The sequence below is a fragment of the Chenopodium album genome, chromosome 6 (genome assembly GCF_948465745.1).
Source record: "Chenopodium album chromosome 6, dcCheAlbu1.1, whole genome shotgun sequence".
Taxonomy (NCBI): Eukaryota; Viridiplantae; Streptophyta; class Magnoliopsida; order Caryophyllales; family Amaranthaceae; genus Chenopodium; species Chenopodium album.
In genome coordinates this window covers 8022812-8041900 of record NC_137839.1, presented here as the reverse complement: position 1 = coordinate 8041900, position 19089 = coordinate 8022812, and the positions used below count along the sequence as shown (strand labels likewise).

Below are 19089 nucleotides of genomic sequence, written 5' to 3'. Positions count from 1 at the left end.
TCCTGGATCCGAAATTAAAAAAAAAAAAAAATACCTCGTCTCTACCATCGCCGCCGCCGCCGCCGCCTCCGCCGCTGCCACCAGCGCCGTCGAAGGTCCTCCCTCCAAATCTCAGCCTAATCCGCCTCGAATCACCCATTTTATTTTGTGTTTATGATGATTGTTGTTTTTTAAAAAAATGAAGAACAATTTTTGAATTTTATTAAAAAAAAAAGAAAAAAATAGTTTTAGAGAGTTAGAGAGTTGAGAGTAAGAGAGTTAGAGAGAGAAGTAAAGAAGTGAGAAATGTTGGTAGGGAAGGAAAAAACCGTATTTATATATTAGGGGTAAAATTGGAATTTCAAGAAAAAAAGGGAGCGTTACTCGGTAAAATGGGAGCGACAAATAACAACCCCCTTTCTTATTTGGTCGTTTTTAAATAATTGCTCCATTTCCTTATTTGGAAATATTTTACAATATTTAATTCATTTTTCTCACCTAATGTACCCACCATAAATCATACTCTGTATTTTATTAATTTTATATTCTCTCTCCTCTAATTCTCTCAGATCAGATCAATTACTTTTGCTTTTAACAATTTTTTATTCTTCCCCCTACTCCACCATCTCCATATTTTGTTACTTTCTCCAATTACTTCTAAACCTCCGCGTATGGAGAAGTGGAGCAAGTATTTAAAAACGGATGAATAGTAAAAGACACGAAAAGTCAATATTACCATTACAAAGTCAATGTTGATCATACTTTTTGCTACTTGATTATTATAAGGATTTTTTGACTTTTACCACAAAATAAAATCAAAAAAATGTTTTTTACCACCAAAACTTCTAAAACTTTTATTTTACCACCAAATAAAAAATTAAAAGTTGTTTTTTACCACCTGTCGTCAAAAACCTAACGGAATTTTTTAAATTCTTCGATTTTCGTGTCAAACACAAGCTCTCTAGGGGTTTGGGGGGCACTTTAGTCCTACGAGACCAATTTGAGGTCGGAATTGACAAATAATGATCGAAAATGTCTCGTTTTGCGTGTTTAAAAAAACCTCGATTTGCGTGAACACACAAAATCAGGCATTTCCGATCATTTTTTTTGTCAATTTTGACCTCAAATTGGACCCATAGGGCCAAAGTGCCCCCCCCCCTAAACCTATGAAAAACATCTTTTGCGCACAAAATTCGAAGGAATTTTTTTTAACCGTTATATTTAACGGTTTTCTTGACGTTTGGTGGTAAAAAACAATTTTTAGAAATTTTTTTGGTGGTAAAATAAAAGTTTTAGAAGTTTTGGTGGTAAAAAAACAATTTTTTGATTTTTTTTGGTGGTAAAAGTCAAAATTTCCTTATTATAAACTAGTTTTCTACTTTCCAAAATAAATTTAAGCTAGTTAACATAGCAATGAAAAAACCATCATTTGTAACCTAAGAAAGTGTATAGCAAAGGAATTATTTGCAAGTCGTTCTTCCTCCTTCCTACTAACCCAAAAATCTCATCCATGTCCAATTCTTCGGGTCTAGTCCCATTAGGTAACTTCCAATCAAAATGGTAAAGCAACATGGCTAACACGAGCTCAATTGTGGCAATACTTAGTCCTATTCCCGGGCACACCCTCCTTCCGGAGCCAAATGGAATTAGCTCAAAATGCATTCCCTTGTAATCGATATCAATTGAAGATTCTTCAAATCTTTCGGGATTAAACTCTCCTGGGTTTGTCCAATGTTTCGGATTTCTTCCAATAGCCCATGCATTAATCAAAACTCGGGTTTTTGAAGGTATTTCATAACCATCAATTTCACATCTTGCTAAGGACTCTCTTGGAGTCAAGCAAGGGAAAGGAGGATGAAGCCTTTAAGTTTCTTTGATTACGAGCTTCAAATACTTGAGTGTATCTAGACTTGCCTCATTAATTAATGTTTCATTTCCTTGCAATACTCGTCTCACCTCATCTTGTGCTTTTTTCATCTTTATAGGATTCTTTAACAACTCAGATATTGCCCATTCGATTACTGTTGAAGATGTTTCACTCGCAGCACCAAACAACTCCTGCATAATTTTGTAATAATGAAATAATAATCAATAAGAGACACCATATTAAAACTAACATGTGTGACATCTTATGATATGAGAATTATTACTTGCTCCCTACTTAAATTCTACATAGTTTTATAAGAATATGATTTTAATTTGGATCTTGCTAATTGACGAACGCCCCAAGCAATTAAAATATTACCTAAAGTGGTATTAATTTAGGAACACATGACAAAATCACGCATAAATCGGTGTAATTAATGTTCATTTTAATTTAATCTTACGACTTTTAGTTAGCTTATTATCAAAAGGCCCCAAGCCTTTTAATTTATATTAAATGTTTATATTTGCGTCACAATTTCCAAGAATTATTTCTTCCATTGAAATAATTAAACACTAGGAAGTGATCGACACAACAAAATTAACATAATGAAGCAGTGTGATAAATACATATATAGATAAAGAAAGATAAATCATAAACAGTAAATTAAACTCCTAACAACCAAAACTGGAAAATGTTTTACTTATTTAAAAGCAGAGGTAGTAAGATTTTTTTAGTTGTAACTTGTAATGACTTTTACGATTAATATATACATATTTTTTTTAAAAAAAAAAAAAAAATTGATGTAAGCAACTATTAAAGAGGAACTTACCAAAACTATGGCCTTGATGTTGTTGGTAGTAAGAGAAAAATTGGTGTCAAGACATAGGTTGTCCTTGTGAAATTTTAGAAGAACATCAATTAAGTCTTCTTCTTGGTCTTCAATACCTTGTTTTTTGTTAGTCATATGCTCTTCAATTATAGGATCCATCAATTTGTCAATTCTCTTGACTATACCTTGAAGTTGCCCTTTCATTCCACTAATTGTACTTATAAATTTCAATGATGGATATAAGTCTCCAATCGAAAAACCAGAGGAAATCGCGGTCATATCTCCTATAAGTGTTTTAAACTCTTCTCCATCTTTGCCTTAGAGTTAAGTTGTACATGTTTTAGATGGAGTTTAATTATGTTTAGGACGGACTTTAAACTTGCACATATTAGTATCTTATTATGTTTAAGATTTAAACTCAATACAAATTTAGTATGTAAGTCGTCAAAATATTATTAATCTGGGAAAGTTAGAAAATTGAAATAATGTACTCATAGTTAGTATAAATTTACAAATTAAAGCATCTTAAATGGATCTTGTTTTAAAGCATTTTTTAAAAATGAATTTTGTGGTGCAAAAATTACATATATATTTATCATATGTGTAATGAAAAATAAAAATTATTTAATATCTGGGAAATATTAAAGTTTATTAAATAAGCCTTTTTCAGTGTATTACTATGATTATGACAGATTTTAAATCTACATGTATTAATCGATCTAATATATATAAATAAAGTAGGCTTTTATTTGGGAGCATTTGGCATACCACCTAAGCAAATATATTATTTCGACCAATTAAAAATTAGATTTGTACTTTGTTTTAATTATAATTAAAAAAAAAAATATTCACCTCCTAAGAAAAAGTGACAAATTATATTTAAGAATAATGGGAAAATTGCTCGGAATAATCTCCTTTGGGAAGTCCACCCAAAATAATCCCAACTTTGGGTTATTTTTAAATAATCCGACCTTTATACCCTGTAATCGCCCATATTTTAAAGTAAATTATAGTTATATACTTTTTTTTTTTTAAAAAATGTATACGGATATTTATTTTGATTTTTATTATTATATAAACTATTTTATGTAGAATTTATTATTGGAACTCTATTAAATGAATAAGATCTATTCACTAGTAGAAAAAATGCATTAGGCAGCGGTTCAAACCCGGTCTAAGGCACCGGTTTGAACCGCTGCCTATTTGAGGGGTGCCAAAAACCCCATATTTGGCACCGGTTCAAAACCGGTGCCATAGGGATTAATAGGCACCGGTTAACCGGTGCCATAGGGTGGAATAGGCACCGGTTAACCGGTGCCTAATATTGCTCTCCCGCCATTTTTTTTTGGGTGGTGGATAGTTTAGGCACCGGTTAGCACCGGTTCCTGCCTAACCGGTGCCTTTTGTATATATATTTTTTTTTTCGTTTTTTTTTTTCCATCGTGCAATAATATTTTTTACAAAAAACCTGCAATAATAATACCCTGTAATTCCAGCAATTATATTAAATATAATAATTAATAATTTTATTATTATAATAACTAATAATAATATTATTAATTATTATATACAAAAATAATATTAGATACAAGAATTCAATTATATATATATAGATATAAATATTCCCAAACGCAATACAAAAAAAAAAAAGTTGCTTACATATATACAAATAATAGTAAGTACACATATATAATGAATAATAAGTTATATATAGTTCAAAAGTTAACATAAATAATTTACAATTACAATGCATGCCATTTACATGTTGAAGGTGATGAAAGACGCCAACATGTCACGAACTTCATTAAGCTCCTTGATTGTCAACGGACCATCCTTTTGGACCTTACAAAACTTGAAATACAAAAACATTATTTTAAAAATAATTAATTAGGCAAAAAATATGTATTTAATCAAATATTACCTATACGACTTCTATATAGCCCATTTTCTACATTACTTATCAAATGAACTATTTCTTTCTCATAACATGTCAATGTTGGGTATTTGTATGTGTGTAAGCCCTAAAATTGTATAGGAGAGCATTTTATTAAGGTTTATGACGGTTTTTACCCAAAATGGCCCGAATATGGCCTATATGACCTTACTTTGCCCATTTCCTACATTTCTTATTAAATGAACTTTATTTATCTCATAACATGTCAATATTATCTAGTTATAGGTGTATAAGGAAAGAAATCACATCAAAAGAGCATATTAACACAAAATGGCCCTAATATGGCCCATATGACTTCTATTCAACCCATTTTCTACCTTTCTTGTGAAATAGCCTTTTTGTTTCTCATAACATGTCATTGTTGGATAATATTAGGTGTCTAAGGCTAGAAATCACATCAATATAGCATTTCAAGAAGTTCAACAACGCATTTTACTCAACATGGCCCAAATAGGGCTTATATGACTTCTATGTAGCCCATTTTCTACATTACTTATCAAATGAACTATTTCTTTCTCATAACATGTCAATGTTGGGTAGTTGTATGTGTGTAAGCCCTAAAATTGTATAGGAGAGCATTTTATTAAGGTTTATGACGGTTTTTACCCAAAATGGCCCGAATATGGCCTATATGACCTTACTTTGCCCATTTCCTACATTTCTTATTAAATGAACTTTATTTATCTCATAACATGTCAATATTATCTAGTTATAGGTGTATAAGGAAAGAAATCACATCAAAAGAGCATATTAACACAAAATGGCCCTAATATGGCCCATATGACTTCTATTCAACCCATTTTCTACCTTTCTTGTGAAATAGCCTTTTTGTTTCTCATAACATGTCATTGTTGGATAACATTAGGTGTCTAAGGCTAGAAATCACATCAATATAGCATTTCAAGAAATTTTAGGACTTACCTCATCAAGCTGTTGAGTGTCCGTACAATTAGTCACAATGTCAAGCATGAATCTCATCACATACAAAGCACAATCAAGTCCATTCTCTTGTTGTGCGCACTAGCATATGACAAACAAATCACATCAGTGAAACATGCAAAGGAAATGAGCAAATATTTACTACCATAGATTTTCAAGATAATCACAATAATATCATGTAAATTACCAACGGTGTCTTCCATGTTGGACCCTTTGGAGCACGACAATGTAGCTTCTTCATAACACTGTAGTATAAAAAATACAATCAAATTTGATTAGTCGTATGATTACTAAATTAGTTATTATTAGCAATAATCATCACTATAGGTTGCTATATATATTTACTTTTGCAATATAGACTTCACGAGCCACTTCTCCGATGATCGAGCTGAATCAAGGTGATAAATTGTGTTAGTGGAATTACAAATCACCATGAGGCTCCAATGCTCCCTACATAAGTTCACAATAGACAAGGTAATTAATATTTAGGAGTCAACATATAATGAGGCCAAATCGATTGAATTTGACATGGTTAGTCATACTCTCTATAACATGGGGCGAATATGAACTTGTCTCCCGCACGTGTTGATTCCCTTATACTCTGTTCAACATAGTACAACACGTCATGGGGGTTGCCTATGATTTTAGTAGTGGATAACTGCTCGGGGCATAACCACCCAACTTTACACGGAGAATCAGTGTCAGTTAAGTGCTCCTGTAGTGCTCTGCGTGCATGAACATTGATTAATTTATCAGATGTAGGATAATCACCATCAATTTGAATAACTTGAAAAAAGTATGAACTTTATGTAGGCATTGAAGTTACCTCATGAATGTTTGAATGAGGGAAATGTTAAGCTTTGCACCACGTAGAAATTCCTTCACATCTTCTTTGCTGATCCATGCAATTGCATCCTCATCATAGTGGAACATTGCCTTAGGAAGTGCAACTTCCATGGGATCGACCAAATGACAAGCACGGTTGTGAAGAAAGGTCATGTCAGTAGAGAGCGATTGAAGAACAATGTCTTCAACAATTGGAGTAGGTGGCATGGGTGAACCTTTCGAAGAGTGCAACTTCGACGCTTGTTCACTCTTGGACTGTTGTTCACTAAGCTTCTTCTTAGGTTGATCAATTCTTTTAGGCTTCTCCACCCTCTTTCTCTTTGAAGTTTTGCTTCCATTGGAAATCTGAAATAGTTTGGGAAATAATAAGTTTCAACTCACAATCACTTATAATAGGCACTTGGCGATTTTTATGTAATTTGAAATGACAAACACTTATAAATATGTGATTATGAGTTGTTTTGAGATGCAAGGAGTTTATAAGTTGAGAAATGAAGAAAATAGGCAAGTGAGTAGCCATTTCGGCTCAAAATGGCTTTTATTTATGAATTTGACCCAAAAACTTAGAACTTGGCGATTTTTATGTAATTTGAAATGACAAACACTTATAAATATGTGATTATGAGTTGTTTTGAGATGCAAGGAGTTTATAAGTTGAGAAATGAAGAAAATAGGCAAGTGAGTAGCCATTTCGGCTCAAAATGGCTTTTATTTATGAATTTGACCCAAAAACTTAGAACTTGGCGATTTTTATGTAATTTGAAATGACAAACACTTATAAATATGTGATTATGAGTTGTTTTGAGATGCAAGGAGTTTATAAGTTGAGAAATGAAGAAAATAGGCAAGTGAGTAGCCATTTCGGCTCAAAATGGCTTTTTTTTTATGAATTTGACCCAAAAACTTAGAACTTGGTGATTTTTATGTAATTTCAAATGACAAACACTTATAAATATGTGATTATGAGTTGTTTTGAGATGCAAGAAGTTTTTAAGTTGAGAAATGAAGAAAAAAGGCAAGTAAGTAGCCATTTCGGCTCAAAATGGCTACTTTTTGATGAAATGATGAAAATTGCTTAAATATTTTTTTTTTTAAAAATGCAACGGCAGCCGCACCGGGAAACCCGAGGGAGGCGCCCCCGCTGCCGGAACAGCGAAGGCAGCCCGTGCCGAGGCCACAGCAGCCCCGACAGGTGGCTGCCAAGGCTGTAGCAGCCACGGCAGGTGGCTGCCAGTCTGCTGCAGCCTTGGCAGCAGCCTGCCTGCGCTGCTGCTGCCTCGACAGGCGGCTGCCATGGCTGTAGCAGCACCTGCCGAGGCTGCAGCAGCCATGGCAGCCGCCTGTCGAGGCTGCAGCAGCCCAGGCAGGCTGCTGCCGAGGCTGCAGCAGTCTGGCAGCCACCTGCCGTGGCTGCTACAGCCTTGGCAGCCACCTGTCGGGGCTGCTGTGGCCTCGTTTGGGCTGCCTTTGCTGTTCCGGCAGCGGGGGCGGCTCCCTCGGGTCTCCCGGTGCGGCGGAAGTTGCTTATTTTTAAAAAAAAAAAAATGAAAAACTAGGCGATTTTTATGTAATTTGAAATGACAAACACTTATAAATATGTGATTATGAGTTGTTTTGAGATGCAAGGAGTTTATAAGTTGAGAAATGAAGAAAATAGGCAAGTGAGTAGCCATTTCGGCTCAAAATGGCTTTTTTTTTATGAATTTGACCCAAAAACTTAGTTTTTTCTGATTTTCCAAACACCGTTTGTATCCCTTTCACCCGAGCACTAATCTCAGCACCAGTCAATGGTCTAGGCGCAGTATCCTCTTCCACGGTTCCATCGAAAGCCTTTTTCTGCCTACGGTACGGATGATCACGCCTAAGGAACCTTCGAGTCCGTAGGTACACATCTTTGTGAGAATGAGTCAGGTATACGCTTGATGTGTCATCAATACATATGGGGCATGCTTTTTTCCCTTTGACCTTGTACCCACACAAGTTGCCATATGCAGGGAAGTCATTCATGGTCCACATAAGGGCTGCACGCAATGTGAACATCTCGTTCTGATGAGCATCGAAAACGGAAACCCCTTCGTCCCACATCTTTCTCAAGTCGTCAATAAGTGGCGCAAGGTAAACGTCTATGTCGTTTCCAGGTTGCTTAGGACCAGTTATTAGCAATGAAAGCATTACATACTTACGTTTCATGCACAGCCAAGGAGGCAAATTATAAATCACTAAAAGTACCGGCCATGTGCTGTGTTGGGTACTAAGAGTGCCAAATGGATTCATCCCGTCCGTGCACAACCCAAGCCTTAAATTTCTGACTTCATTACCAAATTCCTCAAACTTCAAATCAATGTTCTTCCACTGTGGAGAGTCAGCTGGATGCTTCAGCATTCTGTTTTTCTTTCTTCCCTCTGCATGCCACCTCAAGTTTTTAGCGTCTTTTGGTATTGAGAACAGACTCTTAAACCTTGGAATAATGGGAAGATACCACAACACCTTAGCAGGAGGTCCCTCCGTGCCAGGATTGCAACTCATGCGCTTGTACCGCGACCGCTTGCATCGTGGACACTCCTGCAGTTTTTCATACTCATTTCGATACAAAATACAGTCATTAGGACATGCATGTATCTTCTTATACTCCAAACCAAAGGGACACATGAGCTTCTTTGCGTAATAATAAGACTTAGGAATTTCATTCCCATCAGGCAACATATCACTTAATGCGGTCAACAAAGAAGTAAAACTGATGTCCGTCCACCCATGCTTCGACTTAATGTTGAAAAGTGTTAGCACGGCCGATAGTTTGGAGTATTTTTTGCACCCGGGATACAAAGGCTTTTTGGAAGCCTCCGATAATAATTCAAACACTTCACCTTCAACACCTTGCAACATCTCATCCACTTGTTCATCCTCGACCTCATCCGCCTGATCTTCATCGGCTCCATCCTCACCATTATCAACAATATACTCATCATTCTCGTATTCCTCGTCCACATGAATCTCAGTGCTTCTAACACGCACATCATTCCGATCAAGATCCCCACTGTACTCTCCACTTTCTCCATGCCAAATCCACACATGGTAAAATTGCCTAAACCCACGACATAATACATGATCTCTAATGATTTCAACACTATCGACCACATTCACACAATTACAATCAACACAAGGACAATAAAGGCCTTTGCCTCCCAGTGTGCGTTGATAAGCTAAAGCCCTCTCGCAAAACTCTTGAACCCCATTCCAAAATTCCAATGTATCGCGTCTACCATACATCCAACCACGATCCTTCTCCATTTAGTAAATTGTCTCTAAACATATATATAGCACCATATAATTATAATGTGTAAGTGCTACATATTTTATGTAAATTAAATTCAAGTACAAAACGTGAATATGCCATTCATATAGTGAAAAAATGCATGTTTCCAAAGGGTCCTTATCACTCCAACCTAACCCATCCTTGAATGTCTACTCTCACTAGTGAATGTATGTCAACTTTCCAATTTTAAGGAAAATCCGGCAGCATTTCCCCCTAGTTCTCCAAGTACACGATGTAGATAATTAATTACCCACATATGTACCCAGAGAACATAGTAAGGAAATGGTAAGCCGAGATGTTCCTTAAAATCGAAAAGAAAACATACATTCACCACCTAAGTGAGAGTACACATTCAAGAACAGTCCCAACCGGGGACTATTCAAGACTTTCTCCTAATGAGAAAGCCTTGAACGGGTATCTAGGCATATGATGATGCAATTCAAGTATTCTATATATTGTTGTATTTATTTGCAATTAAACAATACACAAGTTGCAATTTCATGAATAAACTTTTATTAAATGGATGAATAGAAAGAAATATAGCTAATTAAAGTTTAGTAGTCATACCAATATAGCAAATACCCACTTGAGCTCAATATATATGTACGTAGTCCTCAAGCTAATTAAACTCTTGCTTCAATTCACATATGAATCTATATATTAAAAAAACAAAAATTAGCAACGTCACTAATTCTCTAATATATTCACAAATCTCTAATGTATTCACAATTCTCTAATTTATTCACAACTAATTAAGTGGCAATATCACTATTTCTCTAATTTATGCACAATTCTCTAATTTAATCACAATTCTCTAAATTATTCACAAATCTATAATGTAATCACAATTCTCTAATTTATTCACAATTTTCTAATTTATTCACAACTAATTAGAAGCAAGGTCACTAATATACACATTAAAACATACAAAAACTCGACTAAGGAACAAGGTAATGAAAAATTACTAATATATTCAATCGAGGATCAAGAGTCAAGCATTCAATCACAATAATTTGACTAAGAAATCACCATCTGGAACAAAAAGAAAAGTGCATGGAGAAAAATAAACTCACTCTTTTTCACCAAGCTTCACTGTAGTTCCTCTGTATTCACGGTATCCCCTTCTTTGACAGCAACAGGAATATGATTCCCCGTCTTGTCACGAAGGCCAGGTCCAACAGCAAGAACTTTGCCAGAATTCAGCTGAAATCGAATCCAAGCAACAAAATTCAGTAATAAATCCTTAAACTGATTCAATTATCAAAAACCAAACTCCCCAAAACAAGGCATCATAAACAAATTTCACAGCCAGCAATGTAGCACAAACATACAATTTTAATCCCAACAATGTAGCACAATTTTAATCTAAAATAAGATGAACCCATTAATTTTCTTTGCATTTCATATACAATCTAAGCACAATTTTAATCTAAAATAAGATGAACCCATTAACTTGAAAAGATGAACTTACCCTAAATTAGTTGGAGGTGGAAGAAGCTAAGGGGATGAGAGAATGAAAAGACCCTCGCTGGTGGAGGAGGCGGTGCGCGCTGGTGGAGGTGGAGGCGGTGCGCGCTGGTGGAGGTGGAGGCGGTGCACGCTAGTGGAGGTGGAGGCGGTGCGCGCTGGTGGAGGTGGAGGCGGTGCGCGCTGCAGCTGTACTGTTGTTGTTTGTTTCGCACAGAGAAAGGCGGTGGAGGGCAGGGCAGGGCAGGGAGATTCACGGTGGTGGTTTAGGCACCTGAAAGCGCCGGTGAAGGTGGCGGCTGTGGTGGAGGGAAAAGGTGGAGGCACGACTACTCTGAGTGAGAACGAAAGAAGGGATGAACGAATGAAGGGAAGGAAAGAGAAAGAGAGGAAGAAAAGAGGAAAAGACGCGGTTTTTTTTTGTTTTGAATTTGGCACCGGTTTGAATGGCACCGGTTCAAACCGGTGCCTTTTTTATTTTTGGCACCGGTTCAGGCTGAACCGGTGCCTTTTCTCTTTTGGTAAAAAGCCGCCCAATTCTAGACCGGTTTTGGGCACCGGTTTAGGCTGAACCGGTGCCATATGGGGGGTGCCTAATGCTTTTTTTCTACTAGTGATTTTAAATTAAAATCATTTTCCTATCTACTAACCATAGTTTGCCAATAGTGTTATAATAATATTAGCCCAATTTTGAGTGAACACAGTCTATCTTCACCTAACCCAACATAATGTGGCCCAAAATAAAAATCTTAATCTATCCTATTAGGATTAGGAAAAGAGTTTATGCATTAAGGGTCTGTTCTCTTACGTTGAAAATCAGTTCAGTTCAGCTCAGTTCAGTTCAGCTCAGTTTAGTTCAGCTCAATTCAGTTCAGCTCAGTTCAGTTCAGCTCCGCTCCTAATTTCCTTCTCTTATAAAATATTCATTTCATTTCAGTTCAGTTCAGTTCAGCTCAGTTCAGTTCAGTTCAGCTCAACTCAGTTCAGTTAAGTTAAGTTAAGTTCAGTTCAGCTGAGTTCAGTCAATGAAAACAGGCCCTAAGTCCATATCCTTTAATTACCTAATCAACCGGTTACAGGTCACTTTGGACCATTTTGAGCGGATTAGGTATAAAGGTCGTATTATTTAAAAATAACCCAAAGGTGTGATTATTTTGGGCGGACGCCCCAAAGGTGAGATTATTCTGAGTACTTTTTCCTTTACAAAATAACGAATAGTGATTTATTAGGACTTGAATTATTTTAAAAAAAAATTATCCAACTTTATAAAGAACTAAAAATTTATCTTTAGATATTAGAATTTAAATTATTTAAAAACGAAAAATTATATATGTGCATCGTATATCTATATGAAAATGCGTTATAATCAAATATACATCGTATATTTAATAATGTTCTCTCTCTTCTTTAGTTTCGGCTTGGAGTGGGCTATGCAAAGGTGGTTCGTTCCGAGGGTTGGGAGTGGTCGGCCGACTGCTTTCGAGGTTTAGGGGAGACGGTTGACCATTTTTTGATGGGCTGGGGGTTGGCCCTTGGGTTTCATAGTGGCAGAGGGGAGGGGCGGTGGTTGCTAGGTTTTTTTTTTTTTTTTTATTAATTTTAGACCAATTAGGTGCTGACACGTGTATTGCTTGACTGTTACATAAAGTCATTGACTTGGTGTTGATCGGTTAGAATTACTAGATGAAAAGTCATAACATAGTAAGGATAACTAAGGATTATTTTAAAAAAAAAAAATCTTTAATTAGTTGAGATTATTAAAAGTAAATCATCAATAATTATTAAAGTATATTTTTCCTTTAAATTAGACAAAACGCTGGTTAATTTTCATAGAATCAAGACAAAACGTACCTTAAAGTGATGTTAAACAAGATAGAAAATATCTTGCTACTAACATTAACCACGGAGTCAGACTAGAAGCTACAAACTTGACAAAATCCACCACCTCCTCCTCTATTATGGGCCGAAACACCTGAACACGGCCGGCCGTAAAGAGCTCAAGGGTGGTGATCTTACGAACTTGGCGCCAGTAGTCTCCGTAGGGACTAAGAGCGAGGTTACTAGAGTTATAGAACGCTACTTCTGCCAATAAAATTGAAAGCAAAGCATCATGAGTTTTCATCACTTCTTTCGCCATCTCCGCCGAGGAAATGATCACCGTAGACACTTCTCCTAGGCGGAGGTGCATGATTGGGCCGTGCACACTTGCTAGCTCGGCGAGGCGGCGGTGTGGGAGGGTGGTTTTTGATGCTAGTTGATGAAGGTTGTCTATCAAAGGTAGCTTTGGAGGCCCTGGTGGTAGATTTTTAGGTGATTGTTGTTTCTTAATAAAGTTGACTAGTATAACGAATGAAAGGATGAAGAAGAGTAGTGATACTTGTTGTACTACTAAGCAATAAAACAGAAATTACTTATCTCTTGATGCGTGAACCAAAGTGACAATAGTCGCGTCGTGGAAAACCACTGACCTAAAAGACGATTCCGCGCTACCTCCCGGTGCAGTAGACTAGAAGCGGTCGCCCTCCAGGATAAGCACGGCGCCGGAGTTTATGTGCACTCACAAACCCGACTGGAACTCAGAATACTTGCCCAGAAAACAGAACAGAAGAAACTCGTGTTTAGATAATTTTAGAGAGGAGAGATAACTGAATGTGCTGTGTATTTTTGACTGGAAAAGCAACGAGTATATATAGGCAGTAGAATGGAGACATGAAACGTAAAACGAGGGACGAATCTGGCTAAGAAAACAACCAGATTCATTCAACCAGTCAACAACGGAAGCAAGAAATTAAAAAGATAACAAGGACCCACGCCCGCGCATCGCATTCCCCGAGACCCGAGTCCCGAGCCCGAGCCGGCTCGGCTCGGCGCGCGCGCGCGTGTGTGTGTGGAGTAACACTTAACTCCCACTCACTCAACTAAGTAGTGTTAAGACACTACAATATAAAAACAAGGAAAAAACCTTTCCCTCCAACCAATGTGGGATTTTCCCCTTTCATTTGTTTTTTCTCTCTCTCTTGTTTTTCCCCATCCCTCTTATTTTATATCAAGAACTTCCAACAATACTAACCAAAAAGGCTCCATTTTTGTGTTTTATTTTTGATTGATTTTATCAGCTAAATGGAACTATTTATATTAACATGTGGGAGTATAGTTTTTTTTTTTTTTTTTTTTTTTTTTTTTTTTTTTTTTTTTTGGGAGTATTAAGTACTTGTATATAATTTATATATGGGATTAGATTGATAGAACTTGATTTATCATTATTAACGTTGGAGTGGTAAGTGATGCTGATATACTTCCTCCGTTCTATTAATATTGCAATAATGGACTTTTTGCACTATTCATCACTCTTGTTTGACCATATAATATGAGTTATACGTTAAGCAAAATATAGTCAAGTGGGATCTTGTTGGATTCGTCTCATAAAATACTTTCACAATATCAACTTATTATAATTTTTACTCTTACACAATTATAGATATTTAGCATATAAAAGGTGTTTCGGGATGCGTAATTTCCTCCTTGTTGCAATATTAACAGAACGGAGGAAGTATATACGTACATAGTAGACTAGTTGATATTATTATTTTTGAATGGATGCTTCTAGCGTAGTCGTCGACTACGGACGACTATAGACGACTATGGACGACTACGCTAAGGGATTAAATCTAAACCGTTTATTATGGTTGTTGCTTAATCTTAGCCTTTGAATATTACAGTTTTGAAAAATTATAAAATCTAATTTACACCTCATTTAAGTCATGACCAATCAACGACCAGTCATCACCCCGTCAGCAAAGTGTTGTTTGTTTTCTTACTTTTAGAGGGTATTTTTTTTTTCTTTTCAAATTATGATTTTTTTTTTTTAAAAAAAACATCCAATTTAACCTTCAACTTTCATTAATCATCCAAAATACATCTAAAAATTATCAAATTATATAAGATTTCATTAAGATTAACGTATAATCATTACATATATGCTTCAATTTTCTTAAAATCAGAGTTTGTAATCAATTTCAATATCTACATTCTTGAAAGTTAACGGATTATATCTTATTATTTCGTGATTAATTGTTAGAATAGGTATGATTTTATGTTTAATTTGATCAGCCATATGAATTTGTGAATAATCATCCGCCATTATTGGATGTTGAAGCTATGGACATGATTTTAGGTTGAAGATGAATACAGAAAAAAAAAAAAAATAATAATAATAAAAAACTGATTTGCATTATTGTTTCCTTTATTAACGTTATTTTGCGTCATTTTTTTCTTGGAAATATCAATTATGTTAATAAATAAATATAAATCAAAACATATGTTCTAATAAAAGGAAAGAATCTTTTCCATAACTAAAATATTTTTTTGAACCATCATACCAAAAATATCACAAATATATTCTTGTCAAAAAAATATCATGATCGTACCAAGAATCTTTTCCATAACTAACAAAAATATATTATGTGATTAACTGATTATTGCATATTTGCATTACACATGAGTTTAAGGGGGAAAAAAAAAGTTGCATTCAACGTCAAATATACAAGTTACTAGAGAATTATTAGGCTATAAGTCAGCCAACTAATATGATATATGACTAAATCATAAATAAAGATAAGATATATTGGTTCTTTCAAAAAAAAAAAAAAAAAAAAAAAGATATATTTGATTGTATATACTCCACAATAAAATTAGTGGAATATATTTGCATTGATACCGTTCTTAGTCTAACACTTTAAGTAAATAAATCTTTATTTAAGATTAATTGTATATAACTAAATAAATATATATCTTAGTCTAACTAAATAATATTTTTTTGACAGAACTAAATAAATATTTATGTAAGATTAGTATTTACAATAAAGTGGAATATATCTTTATAAGTTAAAACTAAATTATTATTTTTTGATTATTAGTTAAAACTAAATAAAACTTTATTAGTTAAATATATACTTCGTATACAATAAAAGTGGAATATATGCAAGATTTAGGGCATGTTCATATTTACTGAGCTGTATTGAACTGAACTGGTTGGAGCTGAACTGAATTGAACTGAGCTAATGAATATTTTATGAGAGAAGCAAATTAGGAGCTGAACTGAACTGAACTGAACTTATTGGAGCTGAACTGAACTGAATATTTTATAAAAGAAGGAAATTAAGATATGAACTGAACTGAACTGAACTTAGGCCTGTTCACAATTACCGAACTGAGCTGAACTGAACTGAACTGATTGGAGGTGAACTGAACTGATTGGAGCTGAACTGAACTGAACTGATTGGAACTGAACTGAACTAAACTGGACTGAATTGAGATGAAATGAATATTTTATGAGAGAGGAAAATTAAGAGCTGAACTGAACTGAACTAAACTGAACTGATTAGAGCTGAACTGAACTAAACTGATTAGAGCTGAACTGAACTGAAATTAAGCTGAAGTGAACAGGCCCTTACTGGAGTTGAACTGAACTGAAAATAAGCTGAAGAGAACAGCCTTTAGTCTAACGCCTATAATAAGCTGAACTGAACTGAACTTACTGGTGTCGCACTGGTATTCTTCCATCCCTTCCATCTGACCCATTGCCATCCCTCTGCGCACCCAAAATGAATGTCTTTTTTTTCTTGTCTTTATATTTTGCTTTTAGATATCCCCAAGTAAAATTTGGGAGTATCTAAAATGATCTTTTATATTTTGGTTAGTTTGTCTTTATTCGGAGGATATTTATTGAAATTCATACACACAAGAATCATAGCAATATCGATTACTTCTTTGTTTTTGTAATGGATTTATCTTGCGTAGAACAAACTCACAAAGTATACATAAAACTCGCTTTTAGATATCCCTAATTTAATTTTGGGCGTACCCAAAATGATATTCTTTAGTCAATCAGACCGCTTGAGGAATATAAGACTTGATTAATATACAGATCACGGAGTATAAACTATCTCCCATTTTGGGTATACCTAAGTTATATTTAGGCGTACCTAAAACAAAGTGGTTCAATTTTATTTTATTTTTTTGGTAGAAGATACATAAATATATATATATATATATATTAATACAGATATTTGGGATATTCACATACGTATTTAGTAATCTTGACTAGATTAATTGTCACTCTATCTAGATCAAGTTGTCACTTTTGGATATACCTAAATTATATTTAGGCGTACCTTTTTTTTGAAAGACATTTAGGCGAACCTAAAACAAAGGGGTTCAATTTTTTTTTCTTTTTTTTTACAAAATACATAAATAAATATTAATACAATTATTTCGTATATACACATTCATATTTAGTAATCTTGACTAGATTAATTGTCACTCTATCTAAACAAGGTCTCATAATATAAGTTAATGACAATTCTTTTCAAAGTAGAAATTAAAGCCTAAATCTATACTAATAATATATCAAAAGGTGTTCCTAAAAACATCTCTACGCCACGCAGGCCTCCTTACTACGCCACTACACTCACTCAACTCCTTATTGTGTCACGTCATCCACTTAATTCCTCAATATGTTTTCGTATATCCCACAATTAATTCACGATAAATGTTATCTAAATCTAAACAAGGATTGTTATATAACAGGTAATGTTTTGGCCGTGAAGTTAATTTCACCATTTAAATTTAGCCTTTCTACTTTAATAATAATCGTGATTATGTTGATGAGACCTCAGTTAGATAGAGTGACAATAAATCTAGCTAGCCATGAATTAAAAATAGATGTGATTATCCGAAATATCCATATACTCTATATTTTGTAAAATAAATAAAAAATTGATCCACTTCGTTTTAGGTACGCTCATGTATAACTTAGATGTACCCAAAACGGAAAACATTGTATAAATTTCGCTTTTAGATATCCCCAATTTAATTTTGGGCATATCCAAATTTTTTCTTAGTTAATTAGAACGATTTACAAAGATACGAACTTTTTTTTTAGGGAGACAAAGATAGGACTTTACCAAGACATAGATCATGGTGTATAAATTGTTTCTTATTTTGGTATACTAAGTTATATTTGGCCGTACCTAAAACAAAGTGGTTCAAATCTTTTTTTTTTTTTTTTTTTTTTTTTTTTTTTTTTTTTTAATATAAAAGTTTAAGGTTATTTTATATAATCATATCTGATCCGTTTTTAGCACTCTTGACAAATTTTTTTTATTGCCACTCTATCTGACCAAGGTCTTATTAGCTTATCACGACTCTTATTAAAATTGAAAGACCAATTTTAGATGCTGAAAACACTTGCTCATCCAAAACATCAGCTATTACATAATGATCCTTGTTTACTAGATTAAGAAACTCCTTTATCTTAAATTTATTTAGGGATCAAGAAAACATATACTTGAATGTACATAGTACGTAACAAAGAACACGACTAGGCGGTCCCACACGATTACTAGTTAATTAGTCCCAAAATGCAACACTATGTATATGTTAGTTTGGTTTTAATCGTAGGACAATTATCGAAATTCATACACACAAGAATCCTAGCAATTTCGTCTATTAATCCTATTGTTTACAACAAATTAACCTTGTGTAGAACAAAACTCACAACCTTTAGAGAATACATAAATTTTGCTTTTAGATATCCCCAATTTAATTTTTGGTGTACCCATTCGAATCTTATTAGTCAATAAGGATGATTGACAAAGATAAGACATTATACTTGAGTGTACGTAGTATGTAATAATAATTTTGGGCGTACTCAAAAGTTGTTTTATTGTTAATCAGAATAATTGACTAAGATGTATAAGACTTGATTAAAACATAGATCAAGGTGTATAAAATGTTTCCTAATTTGGGTACACCTAAGTTATATTTGGGCATGCCTAAATTAAAACACAATGGTTCAATACTTTTTTTAACAAAATATAGAAGTATAAAGTTAT

The 19089-nt window shown here is 34.4% G+C and overlaps 1 pseudogene; it reads right to left on the bottom strand.

Annotated features, from left to right (window-relative positions):
• Positions 1–1404: 1404 nt before the first annotated feature.
• Positions 1405–16780, bottom strand: LOC145636613 (cytochrome P450 71D9-like; annotated as a pseudogene).
• Between the last annotated feature and the right edge of the window lie 2309 nt (positions 16781–19089).